This window comes from Podarcis muralis, chromosome 17 (assembly GCF_964188315.1).
Source record: "Podarcis muralis chromosome 17, rPodMur119.hap1.1, whole genome shotgun sequence".
Taxonomy (NCBI): Eukaryota; Metazoa; Chordata; class Lepidosauria; order Squamata; family Lacertidae; genus Podarcis; species Podarcis muralis.
The window spans coordinates 14,970,938-14,987,429 of NC_135671.1; the positions used below are offsets into that span (position 1 = coordinate 14,970,938).

Sequence of the window (16,492 nt, forward strand, 5' to 3'; positions counted from 1 at the left end):
GGTTGGAGACAGCTGTCATTATATGAATGATGCCCTGGCACTTGGGCCACCACAGCTTGTTTTCTTAAAGAATGAAATTCTCCATGGGAACATAGAGCTAAAAATTTTCACCACACAGTTTTCCTGCTGGTATTCATCAGAAGGTAATGGATGCACTGTTCTTTTTTTTTTTTTTTTTTTTAAATCCTTAGGAAATCAGCTGGATTGATCCCAGAAAACACCAAAAAATGACACAAATCCACAGTGCTGCCTTTCCCAATGTCCATTGATGCCATGAACTCCACTTTGGCTGACTGTCATGCCCAGCTAATGAGGAACCTCCAAAAGAGCAAGGACTGCAAACCTTTCTTTTCACAGGGAGGACCCGGCATGGACCACTTTTCATCTGCTGATACCACAGGGCGGAGCCTCTCCACAGCAGCTTAACACATAAACCGAATCTCTATTTGCAGGCTGTGAGTGAGAGAACCTTTCAACCAGCCTAATGTCAAGGAAAGCCGGGATACACACACACACACACACACACACACACACACACACACTTCCAAGGACAGATTTCCACAACTGGACTTAGCAGAACGCCATCATAGAGACACATCCAACTCCTGGAACAGATCTGCGGCAAAAGCCAAAACTTTACTGATATGCAGATTTCTTCCGCCCCCGCCCCCCCATGTATCTATTCTAAGCACACTTTTCGACTGTTTCTCATTGAAATCTCATTCCATCTTGAAGCAACCTTTTCGCAGCAGGTGTATTTCAGCTCCCATCTCAATGTGGGGAGGCCAACTCTGCGCAACAAAGAAATCACACGAGCGAGACCCATAAGCAATCAGGTAAAGAGAGAGAGAGAGAGAGAGAGAGAGAGAGAGAGAGAGAAAGTCACCTTCGCTGGGATGTGATCATGTGCGGCCCTCGCTCCAAAGCCACGGGGCGCGCACGTATTGTGAACCGCATCCCGACAGACCCACAACCACACTCCCGAGCACGGCAAACGCCTCCATGCGCCCCGAGTGCTGCGCACGCCCACCTACACAATCCCACGCGGTGCCCTCCTACTACTCTAGAGGGAGGGGGAATCAATTTGATATATATATATATTAAAATATCCTATACATGCTTTGCAGACACCAACAAGTGCTCTTTGTGTCGCCCTCCTTTCTGGGTTCCTAAACTCGGGGGGGAAAACTTTCCTAGTGGGACTGGAAAAGGAAAAAAATGCCCACCAAACACACACACAGAGCCACCTTCTGCGCTGAAAAGCCCTCCTTACGTTTCCATGCCTCCTTCCTAGCTATCTGCCACCATAAGCCACCACCTCCTTCTCTCTCATTCCGCAGCCGATACCCCAAGGTTCCCGGAGAAAACCCCCTCTCCCCACGATCCAACCCCCCGTCCTCTGCCTCACCTCGTTCTCCCTCCGTCCGCCTCTTCGTGGCACCGCTATCCGAGCTAGGAGTAGCAAGATCCACGCAAGCTGCCGCCCGGAGACACCCTCTCCATCCAATGCATTATGATCTCGGGGTGTGCGGATATATATTATCTTGACGCGCGTGTGTGCGCGCGCGAGGGAGAGAGCCGAGTTCTTTGGATTGAGGACGCCGCTAGTATTCCGTCCACCAGGTCTTGGATCCTCTATTTCTTTCGCGGGAGGAGAAATAGCGAGCGAGGGAAGGAAAGGGGCTTGATGGGGAGGGTGGGAGGAGGAGATCGGCGGTGCGGCTGAGGGGGAGGAGAAGGGGGATCGCGCAGGCGCAGCCGGGGGACCCTAAGCGCCCGCTCGGGCGTGCGTCGCAGCTCCGTTGCGCTTCCCACCTCCTGTGTCCTGGAAGCAGGGGAGGCGCGGCCCTATAGGGGAAGGGGGCGTGGCGTCGTGCGCCAAGGCTGAGGGGTCTCGTCTGGGTTCCTCCACGCCTGGCTCTCGCTCGCTCCTTAGCATCGCCTTGTGCGCTGGGGAGTTACCTCTAGCGCTTTTCTTTCTCTCTCCCGCCCCCGCTTCCTTTTGTGCCAAGCGATGCGCTCTCCCCTTCTCACCTGCTTCCCGGACTTCCCACCCCCATTTGGTAAGGATGCGCGCGACCCTTTCCGGGGAACTGAAATCCCCGCTTGCCTTGGCTTTATTCAAAGAGGGATCAGGAGGGAGAGAGGTGTTTCTAAGCGCATGGCACGGCTCAGCGTAAGATTCCGGTTCCGGCTATAGCATGTCTTCCTATAGAAGGCATATATGTATATATATTTGAAGGGGAGGGGATGAAAGTCAACCCTTCAGTGGCGATTGAGAAAGGTTGCTTCCAGTTGCTCCCTTCTGGGTCCGATTTTAAGGCCAAACCAGAGGCGCGTACAAAGCATCAATTCGCTTTGGAGGAAAGTAGGTTGGGCAATTGCGCAGCTCGGGCTTCCCCAGGGAAAGGCACGTGGGGAGAGTGAATTATGGAGCTTTGTGTGAGCACTTGTTTCTTGGACCGCTAACCTGTGCTGCACAGAAACGCCACATTACCGTGGCTGGCACGGCGGTTTGTAGTCTCTCATCATGAAGCTGTGACAGCGTAGGTTTGAACCTCTTCCCCTTTAGTCGCTTTCACAAAGGGGTCTTTAACCTTTTCCACAAAAGGTTCTTTAACCCCCCTCCCCGCCCAGCACCAACAGTGGCACAAGCTTGCAGAGGATATTTACACATTTTTCTCCATTTGGATTTCTCTCTGGACGTCCCTCCCTGCCTGAAGTTGTTGCAAAAGCATTTTTTAATTTGCTCCAAGAAGGAACAGCAATATGCACACACACATAGCTGGTGACCCTGAGGAATCATCTGATTCAGATACAGTGATACCTCGGGTAAAGAATTTAATTCGTTCTGGAGGTCCGTTCTTAACCTGAAACTGTTCTTAACCTGAGATACCACTTTAGCTAATGGGGCCTCCCGCTGCCGCCACACAATATCTGTTCTCATCCTGAAGCAAAGTTCTTAACCCGAGGTACTATTTCTGGGTTAGTGGAGTCTGTAACCTGAAGCATCTGTAACCTGAGGTACCACTGTACTCATGCTTAGTACCAGAGGTCTCTGTATCAGATGCCTAGGTTCCTGCCTTGCTCTTCACCCTGTTTGTTTCATTTCATTTCACGTTTATTTTGCTCATCGCCTTTCTGGACACAAGGTGGTTTATAAGCCATAGAAACAGCAAGATACATGACAAAGATCACACATTCTCCAGTCCAATACAGAAAAAGTCCTAATAAAAGACTTGTTGCCCCCAGAGCCACAGGAGCAGAAGATGGTGAACCAGGCATGATCTTCAGGGGTGTCTATATGAATTGCCCAGCTAGCTGCCCATGAAGCTGCCCTACTCAGGAGGAGGAGGAAATGCATGCAAGCACCCTCCTGGATCAGGGTCCATCTGAGAGCCTCCAGTTCCTATATAAGGTCTTGGACAGAGTTGCATCACTGCTAAAACAGCAGTTCGAGGCTCCCGTGCCCTAAACTGGGGAAAGGGATGCTGCCTCAAATGGCACATATGCCCACTCCAAAACCGATCTTCACTTTCTCCGAGTGAAATTGGCAGGCAGGCAGAGCAGGAGGTGGGGCACTGCAAACAATAGCAGAACAGAATGGGGGAAAATCTGCTCATCTAGCTCTCCAGTTATGCACTCTGGTTCCTATGGGTGTGAGCGTCGCCAGCGTTGCTGGCCTTTACATTCAAAACCTGGTGCCTGTGAAAAATTACTCCCTCATAGGGCAATATCAGGGCCTGTAGGGTTACTGGATGTGCCTTATTCAATTAGTAAATAATAATAAATAATTAAAAAATCCTCTTTTTAAGAGCTGGTTCAGACATGCAAGCACATCACCTGATTACATCAGTGCAGAGGAATCACTTGGTGGATGCAAACCATTCTATTCAAGGTGCTGGGAGATGCTGTGAATGTCCTCTTTGTGGTGTAGGGTATTTCATGGTTCACACCAGCATGCAAGTCACCACAACAAGACAGCTAAGTGATATACATGTAAACCAGCCCTAATAATTATAATTCACGTGCGCTCTGTATTTCACTGCCTGTATGTTGCATCAAATCTTTTAATAATTCCACACAGGAACACTGCACAGCTACAATTGCTGCTTATTATGTGCACTGCTTGCCACTCTTTCATTTTCATCTGAATCTGTTGTCTTTGGTAGTGGGGTATTTGATGCATTAGTGCCATTTGTTTATTTTATGTCGACAATTTTATGTAACGCTAAATTATAATGGCCTTTAAGCCGTGCACAAGGAGCTCAATGCAAAAATCAGTTAAAATTATCAAAACAGAATCCAGTTTAAATGCTGCTGGAATAATAATAAAAAAGGGGGGGATCCAGCAGGTGCTGGTGGTTCAGTGGGTAGAGCAGAGGGGGCAGAGCTGTTGGACCTCAGCTAGAAGGAAGTTCTGTGAAACTGGTATCACAATACTGAACACGCAACTCTGGGTGGATCTGAGATGTGTAGCCCATTTCTACAGCAAGTCTCCTTCAGCAGTGGCTGGGCCAGAACAGCAGGGGACAATTCCTTGATTAGTTCTGGTTTTTATGCCACAACCACAGGGCAGCCAATTTGTTGCTGGTACCCATGACACTTCCTCAAAATTCCAGATTTGCCCCTCTGCTCCAAAAGGACCCCTGTCCCAGAGCAAATGAAACAGAAGATGGCCTTCGTTAGATCAGTAGATATGAATGGAACATATTATATGCTACAGTCGTACCTTTGAAGTCAGACAGAATCCATTCCCGAAGTCCGTTCGATTTCCAAAATGTTCGGAAACCAAAGCGCAACTTCTGATTGGCTGCAGGAAGATCCTGCAGCCAATCGGAAGCCCCGTCGGATGTTCGGGTTCCAAAAGAACATCTGCAAACTGGAACAGTCACTTCTGGGTTTGCGGCGTTCAGGAGCCAAAACGTCCGAGTAACAAGGTGTTCAGGATCCAAGGTACGCCTTGGGTGCCCCATTATCTGTTGTCAAGCACTGAGTACCACAGGGCAAAGGTTAAGCAGATGTGTGCAAAAAGTCTGAGCTGCATCGCCCTCTTAGAACCATCTGGCTTGTTTGTGCGCTCCAAGCCAGGCCTTATATGGAGCGCATTCAGGCACTCGATTCGAGTTCAGGCAGCAAAACTAGGAAATCTATCAAGCCTCTGGTGGCTTGCCAGACATGCTGATGGGTTGAGTTCAGCTTGGTGGTCACAAACTCTGCAAGCTCCCGAGTATGTGAAGCATTTGGAATGTAAATGCGTTACATAAATAACAGCCGTATCTCTGTTGATATTAATTCAAGTCTGGTCTTTAGTGCAGTATATCAGAGACGGGTTTTAGCTCATCGGTAGAACCCATGTGTCAGAGAGCTGGCAAGGAAAACAGGTTATCCAGCCAGTCCCTGACATGCTTTGCATGCAAAAGGGGTCCCAGGTTTAATCCCCAGAAATTCCAGTAAGGGATGGGGGGGGGGAAACCTGGGGGAACTGCTGACACTTACACATAACACTGAGCCGGATGAACCGATGGTCTGACTGTGGTACCTCGGGTTACATAGGCTTCAGGTTACAGACACTTCAGGTTACAGACTCCGCTAACCCAGAAATAGTACCTCGGGTTAAGAACTTTGCTTCAGTATGAGAACAGAAATCGTGCTCCGGCGGCGTGGCGGCAGTGGGAAGCCTCATTAGCTAAAGTGGTACCTCAGGTTAAGAACAGTTTCAGGTTAAGAACAGACCTCCGGAACGAATTAAGTACTTAACCCAAGGTACCACTGTACATCTAAAGCAGCCATGGCTTTAGTCACCCCAAAGGTTCCTGGGAACTGTAGTTTGTTTCGTGTGCTGAGAGATGTTAGGAGACACCTGTTCCCTTATGGAATTACAATTCTCAAGAGTGGTTTAATAGTCAAGCCCTCTTCCCAGGGAATTCTGGGAACTGCAGTTCTGTCAGGGGAACAGGGGTCTCCTAACAGCTCTCAGCAGCCTTTATAAACTACAGTACCCAGGATCCTTTGGAGGTAGCCATGACTCTTTCAAGTGGTGTGATAACGCATTAAATCAGGCATGTCCAAAATCCATTTTGGGGGCCTAATTGATTTAATCCAGCTCCTGTGGCAGTATATGTCATGGGGTAAAATCCTTTTAAAAAGGTCAGCTACTTCAATCCTAAAAGAAGCTCAACAACTTTGGGGTAAAAGTGTAAAAAAAGCTCAATAACTTTGGTCGGCCCTCATGCACGCATGTTCGCTTCATAAAATCTGGCCCTCTTTGAAAAAAGTTTGGGCACCCCTGCATTAAATGTATAGTACAAACAGGGCCTCAGGATTAATAACTCCCCACGTTGCTTTTGCTATAATGTTTCTATTTTATACATGCATTTGTTTGAACGTGTGTCGAGTTCCTTTCTTCTTTCAACACTCCCCCCCCCCCCGCCTTCTTTTTTGCTTGATTTGTCATTAAGGAGCTTGCACTGATCCAAAAGGGTCAGGATCTGGCCCTACATTTACCATTTCTCTCACGAATAATTTACAGGTTAGAGCATTACCACTTTGCGTGCGTTATCTTCTTGTCAGACTCAAATCTGCCTACAACCCACACACAAGCTCACTACAGTGGTACCTCGGGTTACATATGCTTCAGGTTACAAACTCCGCTAACCCAGAAATAGTACCTCGGGTTAAGAGCTTTGCGTCAGGATGAGAACAGAAATTGTGCTCTGACGGCGTGGCAGCAGCAGGAGGCCCCATTAGCTAAAGTGGTGCTTCAGGTTAAGAACAGTTTCAGGTTAAGTACGGACCTCCGGAACGAATTAAGTACTTAACCTGAGGTACCACTGTATTTGTTAACAAGTGAATTGCTTGCAAAAAGGCTTCATCGTCAATATCAGACACTGAATGCTCTTGCCCAAGCCGGGCTCTCCATCCACATCCATTCAGGACACCTGAGAAACAAACAAATGGAAGGCTCTTATGAGGGCAGAGGACATTCTTTGTCTGCGATACTATTCACTCTTCTTCTACTCCTCCTTGGTTGGAGTACCTCAGTTCTATAAATGGCCTTTTGTCATTCCTCCGCCACCGCAAAACATTTCCTATCAGAAGGACGAGTGCCACCATACCTTATTTTCTCTGATGAAAACAGAGACATCCTATGTAATAATAATAATTTTACTATTTATACCACTACAACACCATTTTCCTGAAGAAGAAAAAACCCTTTAATCCCTATTTTATTTTATTCTTTGGCAGATTTACAAAAAGAAAAACACACACCAATAAATAAATAAATATCAGAATGCGGTAAGATTCCACAGGGACACACTAAGCATTTTTTTATTTTTTAAAGAAGACTCCTTGCGCTCCACTCTGCTCCTCCTTTCTTCCCGCCCAGGGTGGCCCTGCTCCTCACGAGCCTGTGTGTCATGTGCAGCAGGGCCTCGTCTGTGGTGGCCTCTCCTCCTGCTCTCCAGCACCTGCTACAAGCTGCCCATGGGAGAAGCTTGGCAGCGGCGGCCATTAAGAAGCAATGAGATGCTCCCTCACCGCCTGGGTCAAGCGTCGGCTCATCCTTCTCCCTGAGCTCAGCAGGTAGCACTGCCAGGGGTAATAGGGACATTCTGGGATCAAATCAGAAGCCAAGATGGCTTTTGTAATTCCGGGATTGTCCGTGGAAAATCGGGACACTTGGAGGATATGCTTGCAGGCTTCCCACAGGCTACTGTAAGAACAGATTCTTGGCTTTTGGTCTGACCCGGCAAGACCCTTCTGATGTTCTTATGACAGTATTTTTTGAAATCCCCTCTACTTTCCCCCTGCCACGTTTGAGTCCACGTGGTTGCTATTTTCGGTTTCCTTATACACCTCGCTCCTCTATTTACCGTATTAGCCACCTTCTTTGTTTTCTAAAGGGGATTAAAAAAAATTAAAAATCTCAAGCAGCAGAAGCAAAATAGAAGGATAAGGAAGATGGATCTCATGTCTCGGTCCCAAAGGTCTTGATGAGACTGCTTGCTTGCCATTTCAAGGAAACCCAGCAAGGGAGCAGACTTTTCTTCTTGAAGTGTGGGTGGCCTTGTGTCGTTCGCATGAAGAAACAGAAACGGCAAGGGCTATTTTTAGCCGAAAGTAGGCCAGCCAGCCCCAGAAAAAGTTTTACTAGGAAGAATATTTTTTAAAACTGGAGGAGGGGAAAACGTGGAGAAGGGAAAACAGAGAGAGAAAGAGAAGCAGGAAAAGAAAGAGACATAACTGAAAGGGGTTCCACATCACAAACGCAAGCAGGGTAGAAGGGGAGCCTCTCTAGACAAGCTAGTCTTTGTGTTCTAAGGAACCCAGTAAGTAAATATGAAATGCTCCTTCTTTAAACATAGGATTAACTCTCAGAATTGTAGGTGGTAATATTTTGCAAAAGAGGCTCCCATTAACCTTTCTCTAACATACACACACATTTTAAAAAAATATATCTGTCTGCCAGATTGTGTTTTTTCAGACCTCCAAGTGTCCCTATTTTCTAGGGACACTCCCAGATTTACGTACAGAAGCTATTCCAGTTTCTGATTTGGTCCCAGACTGTCCTGCTTTTCCTTAGGATGTCCCTGTTTTCATTGGAGAAACATTGGAGGGTATGGAGTTATGCAACCTCTGAGTTGAGATAAGTAATTCTACAACCTTTAGAAGATATCTGAAGGCAGCCTTGTACAGGGACGTTTTTTAATGTCTAATGTTTTATTATACGATATGATACAATAATCTTTATTGTCATTGTCCCATACAGAACAACGAAATTGAAAAAATCTACATTAGACATTCAAAAACCCACAAGCCTGCTATCCCAGCCTGGTTAGCCCCTAAAAACTCTGGTACCCCATAATTGAATACAATATACTCACATAAAGACTACCTTACACTGCGTTTAAAACCAAAATCGCATTTGGATAGAAACTGTTTCTCAGGCGGCTAGTCCTAGTCTTTATAACCCCGTACCTTCTTCCAGAAGGCAGAAACTGAAAGAGATCATTTCTGGGGTGTGCACTATCCTGTTGTTTTTGTCTATTATGTTTTTATATGTGTTGAAAGCCAAGCTGCCCAAAGTGGCTGGGGCAACCCAGTCAGATGGACGGGGTATGTATAGGAAAATTATTATTATGATTGAATAGGACATCCCTATTTTCATCAGAGAAATGTTGGAGGGTATGTATTTCTGGAGATCACAGCCTGTTACAACAAGCAGCACACTGGATTAATTGCCTTTTGTGTGTACGTGTGTATATTTTAGCCTCATGTTTCTTCAAGTACCAAAACGATGGAGGATTAATAATTAGCAAAGGCCTTGATGATTTATGCTTTACAAGCTGTAATGGCCAATCACATAAATATGCTCTCTGATGTGCAGTATACTCTCTTGAAACAGTTCCCTGCTGGACCGTGATTCAAAGCTTTATGACGTGACTTACAGGAGCAGTTATTGTTTTGTTGTTTGCAGTGGTCATGGAAGTTGGGTTTAGGTGTACCCAGCTGTATTTATTTCTACCGTTTCCCTACATAATTGAAGCAAGACCAAGGGCTCGTCCCACTTTTGCTTGTCCCGAGCCTAGAAAGCATAGGTCCAAGTGGTTTTTCACTTGTCACACCCTTTTCCCAGGGAAAACCCGCCTTTTAGTGGAGAGGCAGTGTGGTGTAGTGGTTAAGAGCAGTGGGCTTGTAATCTGGTGAACTGGGTTCGCGTCCTCGTTCCTCCACATACAGCTGCTGGGTGATCTTGGGCTAGTCACACTTCTTTGAAGTCTCTCAGCCCCACTCACCTCACAGAGTGTTTGTTGTGGGGGAGGAAGGGAAAGGAGAATGTTAGCCGCTTTGAGACTCCTTCAGGTAGTGATAAAGCAGGATATCAAATCCAAACTCTTCTTCTTCTAAATCAGAGCAAACATCAGTCTGGAGAAGATCTGAGTTGCCATTTGCTCCACTGGGTTTACCCCAGGGGAAAGCTGTGGGACAGGAGAAAGTGTGAATGAGCTCTAATCAGTGCCGGATTTACGTATAAGCTAAACAAGCTATAGCTTAGGGTCCCACTCTCTTGGCCCCCCCCCATTTTTTCACTATTAATATATTTCTTCCTAATTGTATTTCAGTTCAACATTTATTTTGATAAAATGCATACAGTGGTACCTCAGGTTAAGTACTTAATTCATTCCGGAGGTCTGTTCTTAACCTGAAACTGTTCTTAACCTGAAGCACCACTTTAGCTAATGGGGCCTCCTGCTGCCAGTGTGCCGCAGCTGCACGATTTCTGTTCTCACCCTGAAGCAAAGTTCTTAACCTGAGGTACTATTTCTGGGTTAGCTGAGTCTGTAACCTGAAGCGTATGTAACCCGAGGTACCACTGTATTTCATTATGTGCAAATGGCTTTAGATACCTATTAGGTCCATAAATTACCATATAAGCATATATTCAACACAAAAAACAGCGACAATTTGTTGTTGACAAAGGGCAGCTGGGCATATAAAGGGCCCCATTACCTTCAGTAGCTTAGGGCTTCATCAAACCTAAATCTGGCCCTGGCTCTAATTCTTGAATGGTGGGGCACCCAGGTAGATACCAGGAGGAGTATGAAGGCAGCCCCCCCCCCAAGTGTCCCTCTTTTCCAGGGACAGCCCCGGATTTACAGAAGCCATCCCAGTTTCTGATTTGATCCCAGAATGTCCTGCTTTTCCTTAGGACGTCCCTAGTTTCATCAGAGAAATGTTGGAGGGTATGGCAGAACGTCCCTATTTTCATTGGATAAATGTTGGTACACTGGCCTAGAGAAAGATAAGAACCTCTGAAGAGCTGCTATTTTGTTCTAGTGATACTTTTAGGAAATGTCCAGTTTCATTCCTCTTCAAATGTCAGCATCCGTTGCCTCAAAGACTAGGTCACAGGCAAGAACACATACAACAATGGATTAGAATCCGGGGCCACTTTGGGGATCTCAAAGCATAGGATTCACAAGAGGGGGACTTGTTTTTGAGCAGGGCCAGATCATCTAACAAGTTAAAAAAAAGTCTCTGGTCTAGAGCGCACCGTTTTCATAACAGAATTTTTCTTTTTAAAAAATTACTGCTTAAAAGTACCGTATTTTTTGCTCTATAAGACTCACTTTTTCCCTCCTAAAAAGTAAGGGGAAATGTGTGTGCATCTTATGGAGCGAATGAAGGCTGCGCAGCTATCCCAGAAGCCAGAACAGCAAGAGGGATTGCTGCTTTCACTGTGCAGCGATCCCTCTTGCTGTTCTGGCTTCTGAGATTCAGAATATTTTTTTTCTTGTTTTCCTCCTCCAAAAACTAGGTGCGTCTTGTGGTCTGGTGCGTCTTATAGAGTGAAAAATACGGTAACTTTGCTGAACCTGACCTGAGGCTAAAGCTGACAAATGCAATGCCCAAGACTTCACTTCACGAAGGCAACATTGCATAAGAAAGGCAACACTTTGGTTTACAAAATATGAGTCATCTATGTGCCTTGATCTGTAGATGAAACAAATTTTTTATTAAGTAGTTCTGCTGAGACCCACAGCAGTTTTCAAGTGTTCTTTGCGGGAGGGGAACGGTTAGCAACAACTGCATGATGCAAACCTCCCCCTAAATTCTCACACTGTTCTTCCTGTATGCTCAAGTCGTTATCCTTACAGATGCAGTATTCTCTGGCATTTTGGGAGGGGAGGGAGGAATAATCCGTGAAATTATTTGAGTGTCTTAATCGATATTTGTTAGCAATGAATAGATCTTTCTTATTTTTACCAGCTAAGAGCAAGAGCAGCAGAATGATTAAAGTCGCTGAAGTTCTCTCTCCTGAGGGCATCAGGAATGGAATAAAAGTTAATTATCTAATTACAGCAAATTTGAGTTTTGTACAACTTGTCAATATTATCAACAGGAAACTAATATAAATACTTTAGATGCATACTTTATAGGATTCACATCAGTTTTTTATTATTATTGATTTTAAACTTGTTGCAAATTGATTGTTTTTGTGTGTGTTTTCGTTTGCCATTTTGTACATGACTTTTACAGGGTTTGGTTTTTTTGTTTTGCCAGAGAGCAAATGTTTACAAATTAAAAGTAACTCTACAAAATCAGTGGAGGTGTATCTATTAAAAAAAAAATAATCAATAGCGCATACTATGAATTACCTTGTCTGTCAATAACGTGTCCACCAGAGCTAAGGGTTGCACAAGTCCTACATATTTACTCCTGAGAGTAACTCCTTCTTGCTTTCCACAATCTTGGGGAGACATTACCCATAATTCATCACCAGCAATACCTATGTAGAGAATAATCTCTGGAGACTGGTTTTTAGGAGAAATGCCTTTCTGTATGTTGACAAGCATGTCAATCTTTCCACTTTCCCGATTGCTAGATTAAGCGCTGTGGCAGCAAATGGTGACAAACTGGAAGCCCTTGGGATTTTCCATTTCTGGGGCCTATTCCTACAAAATCATTGGACTTTTCAGCCCTCAGGTGTGTTCTTAGAGTGCTTTCCCCAGAATGACAAGAGAATGGACCCCCTCTCATTTCAACAACACATCTTCCATTATTTAAATCCCCCAGCAGCTCTACTTAGTGGCAACAAACTGGTCTTAAGATGTTTTTTTCTGAATCCACCAACACCTGAATGTGTTGCCTTATCAGCCTGATCCCTTATCGGCAAGGGTGGAAAATAATTCTAGTCCCTGTTGGGCCTGTATGTGGATATTCTTTGTGGTTGTTTACAGAAGGCCGCCATTACTGCTCACACCAGTAGACTGTGAATTAGGTTGGAAAGCAGTGTCTGCACAAATGGAAAGGATGATGGGTGGACTTCTCAAATGGAGTCAGTCAGTGGCCAGACAGGGATTAGTTCCTTGTTCTCTTTCCAGTTGAACATACATGGAGACTCATGGTCCTTTCACTCTGTCTGTCTGTCTCGTCTTTCCATGCATCAGTGGCAGATTGGGTGATGTACCGCTGATGCAGATGGAGACAGCCTTATGACAGCCTTATGTTCCACCATCTGAACAGTCCAGCAAGCAGCCCACCTCCCCGTGTCTGATGTGGAAAAGCCACCCAGGTTGCCACATTTTTCAAAGGGATGCATGGAACAGCCTCTATTCGGACATCATTCACGGGCACAGTGTCTCATTAGAGGTAGGCTTGAGCAATGCATCACAGGAAGTCAAGCCAATGTCGGGGATTGAACAGGAATATGATAAAAAGCTCTCTGTCTGTTCAACGTGCCCCCACCTCCCCAGCACTTCCTCTGGGCTGCCACTCAGATGGAAAAGACCAGCTGTCAGAAGACATGTTAGAGCAGATGCATAACTGTACACCTGGGAGGAAAAGTCACCTGCTTGTGAGCGTGCAAAAATGCACAAAAGAAGAAGGCAGAGTCGAAGAAGTAAAAAGGGCAAGGGGAGGCCAACATTTACTTTTGTTTATGGGGGGAAAGCACACAAAGGACCTGTCGGACCAAGACACAAGGTCAATACCAGGACCCAATGCTGGAAGGAGGGTCATTTGGTCCACATTTCTGAAAGGAGATGGAAAAAGGCAGCTGGCCATGGCTGATGCCCAAATGCTTTTTGGAACTGACACTCAGTGAGCTGTGACATTCATATAATGGAGTTATGGGTCTGTCTGCTTGTGTGCACATGTCATTCCCTTGATGTATGTTTGCGCTCGCTGCCTATCTCACAGCTTCTATTATTCTGTCTGCTCGGTTGCCGGGATGTGCTGGGGCTTTGCAAAACATGCAGATTCTGGGGCTCCGTACCAGTTCTGGAATGTGGTTTTTTTCCATTTGCCTGCCTGTTCTAATATTGATACTTTATTAGCATTTAATGTGCTAAACTGCATGCTTAAGAGTCAGCTCTCACATGATTGGATTCCTGTGCAGATGACACTGGCAGGATTCCTACGCATGTCAGAATTATTGTGCTACCCATGTGAAGAATATTGGTAGTAGTCAACTAATTTTTACTCAGAGTAGACTCACTGAAATTAAATTAGCCACATCCGTTAATTTAATTGGGCCTACTCTGAGCAAAACTTAATACCCCCTATCTACTATATTTATTTGTTTGCTTCTGTATTTCTCAGTCATCCTGTTATTATCAAGAGATAGAGGCAGTAGGGAGCAAGAACAGAGTAAGTGTTGCACTGGGAGCATTGGATTGGCTCCACCACTGCGCCTCCACGACTCCAACCTCCCTGACACCTCACCCCTCTCCCTTTTGGTAACCAGCAGCAACCTCAGCATAGAGAAGCAAGGTTAGCAGTGCAGCCCTCTCCTGACCCACCCCACCCTGCCAACCACTAGTGGATGAAGCACTGTAGCACTTACCCAAGGAAGGGTGAGACAAAATATAGGGAGCCGAGTTGCATAAATGTAGCACAGGAGAATAAACCTGAAACCAGTGCCAATCATAGGCCAGGGGCTAAGATGAGGCTTCTGTGCAGAAGAGCAGTAAAGTAGTAATGGGATTTCAATTGCTATCTCCTCTAGCTGGTTTTCATCAGATCAACCTATATTCTTGACTGTTCAGCATTTTCTGGACGTGCAAGTGTCTGAGTAATATACCCTTGAAAGGAAAAGGATTATAGGGAGGGAAGAGACTTCCCTTGACAGGCGTTGCTAAATTCTGTGCTGACTTCTGCAAAGGCTCTCACGAAAAGAGCAGCTCAACTTGACACCAAGCCGGCACAACGGGACACATCTCTCTGTGACATCAGTAGGAAGGCACACGCTACAGATACATATACCAAAGTCTTTGACTAAAGGCTCTTGTGTGCTTTTAAGGGTTTGGCTACACAAGCCAGCTTTAAACCTGCCAGGGCCTCCTACAAAGAACGCTGGAAACTTTTTCGTGAACAGGCTTCAGCAAAGCCACTAGTCAGGGACATTGTGGCCGGGGCCCCTCTCTCTCCTGGCAAGTGAATGAAGTCCTTGCAAGGCTTTCAGATCGTGCTATTGTCTGGGACAGATTAGCTCAAATTCAAACAGCCCAGAGATGGAGGAAGCTGAGGCAGTCTTTTTGCAGGAGGCTGTTTGTTTGGTTATCTTCTCTTTTGCTAATCTGTTTTATTCATTTATTTATTTATATGAGAATTTATTTGGTGCTTCTTCATCATCTTTCATCTGTCTGTTTGTAGGGCACTTTCACACAAACTTGTGACTTACAAGATATCAAATGAACAGAAAGTATAACCATTCGAAAACATATTAGAAACCATCAGAGTTGTAATATTAATAAATGCCAGTTTTTTAAAATCCAGATATCATCGTGTAAAAAGTGATGGAAAAACTAACCTAATTAAACAGCCAAAACTAATCAGAAGATAAAATAACACCAACACAAAAACAGAACAGTGGCCTGCAAAACACCATGTTTCAAATGAGGTCCCTATTTCTAGTAGTTTGGTTCCAAGAGTCAGACCCCTCCAGATGTCATTTTTGTTGTACATTCATGATTATTTGTGCTCATGGCAGTACTGGGGCAGTTATACATGATCCCACATATGAGTACTGTTCACACCAGCCAAAGCTTTCAAGTGGACATACTGCTTCATTTCCAATCAGCACATGTTCCTGTTGAAATCCTGTCACTTTTAATACTACAAATGTTCTCTCTGTGTGTGTTGTTTGGCTTTTACTGCACTGTAGTGTAAGAGTGGCCCTCCAGATGGAAAAAATGAGATACCCCTGGGGAAGCATCACAGCAAAAGTGGAATGACGTGCGGATGACCCAGTATAAATCCACCTTTAATGCGCTATTATTCTTGTCAATGTCATGTTGCAAAATAGGTAAAAAGGTAAAGGTACCCCTGCCCGTACGGGCCAGTCTTGACAGACTCTGACAGCGCAGCACACGGAACGCCGTTTACCTTCCTGCTGGTAAGCGGTCCCTATTTATCTACTTGCACCCGGGGGTGCTTTCGAACTGCTAGGTTGGCAGGCGCTGGGACCGAGCAACGGAAGCGCACCCCGCCGCGGGGATTCGAACCGCCGACCATGCGATCGGCAAGTCCTAGGCGTAGTTTTACCCACAGCGCCACCCGCATCCCGTCCATGTTGCAAAATACAGCTGTTTAAAAAACAACTACCCACCAATTTGGAGGGGCCCTCAATCTTCAGCATGTAAGGACCCCACCCCATTTAAGATACTGTATACACTTCCACCCTGGTTTTCACCCACAAGTTTATAACAATTAAAACCACAGTATCATAATAAAACCACAATATCAAGCAAAATAGAATGGGAAATACAATTGGAACAAGCAAAGAACCCATATTTCTTCTGTTAAATTAAGAAATAAGGGAATGGAAAATGGAGCTTTAGGACCCACCAAAGGTATATTGCTGTGTTAGGAAAAGGAGAAGATGGCACCTCTCTGCTTTTTTGTAAACAAAAATCAAAACAGCGAAACTGGCAGCTGAATCTCATTTCAGCACTGGCAATGGGACAGCGTCCACAGCATCTGA

General features: G+C 45.4%; 1 protein-coding gene across 2 annotated transcripts in view; it reads right to left on the minus strand.

Annotated features, from left to right (window-relative positions):
* The window catches only part of PLPPR1 (phospholipid phosphatase related 1), a 116,692-nt gene extending 115,157 nt beyond the window's left edge, over nucleotides 1-1,535 (minus strand). Inside the window, exon 1 of one of the 2 annotated variants that reach the window (XM_028711836.2) lies at nucleotides 1,409-1,535. The gene's annotated coding sequence lies outside the window, so the exon portion shown is untranslated. Of the gene's footprint in view, nucleotides 1-886; nucleotides 980-1,408 lie in introns of those variants that run through there. The other variant, XM_028711837.2, reaches the window with a different exon arrangement.
* Between the last annotated feature and the right edge of the window lie 14,957 nt (nucleotides 1,536-16,492).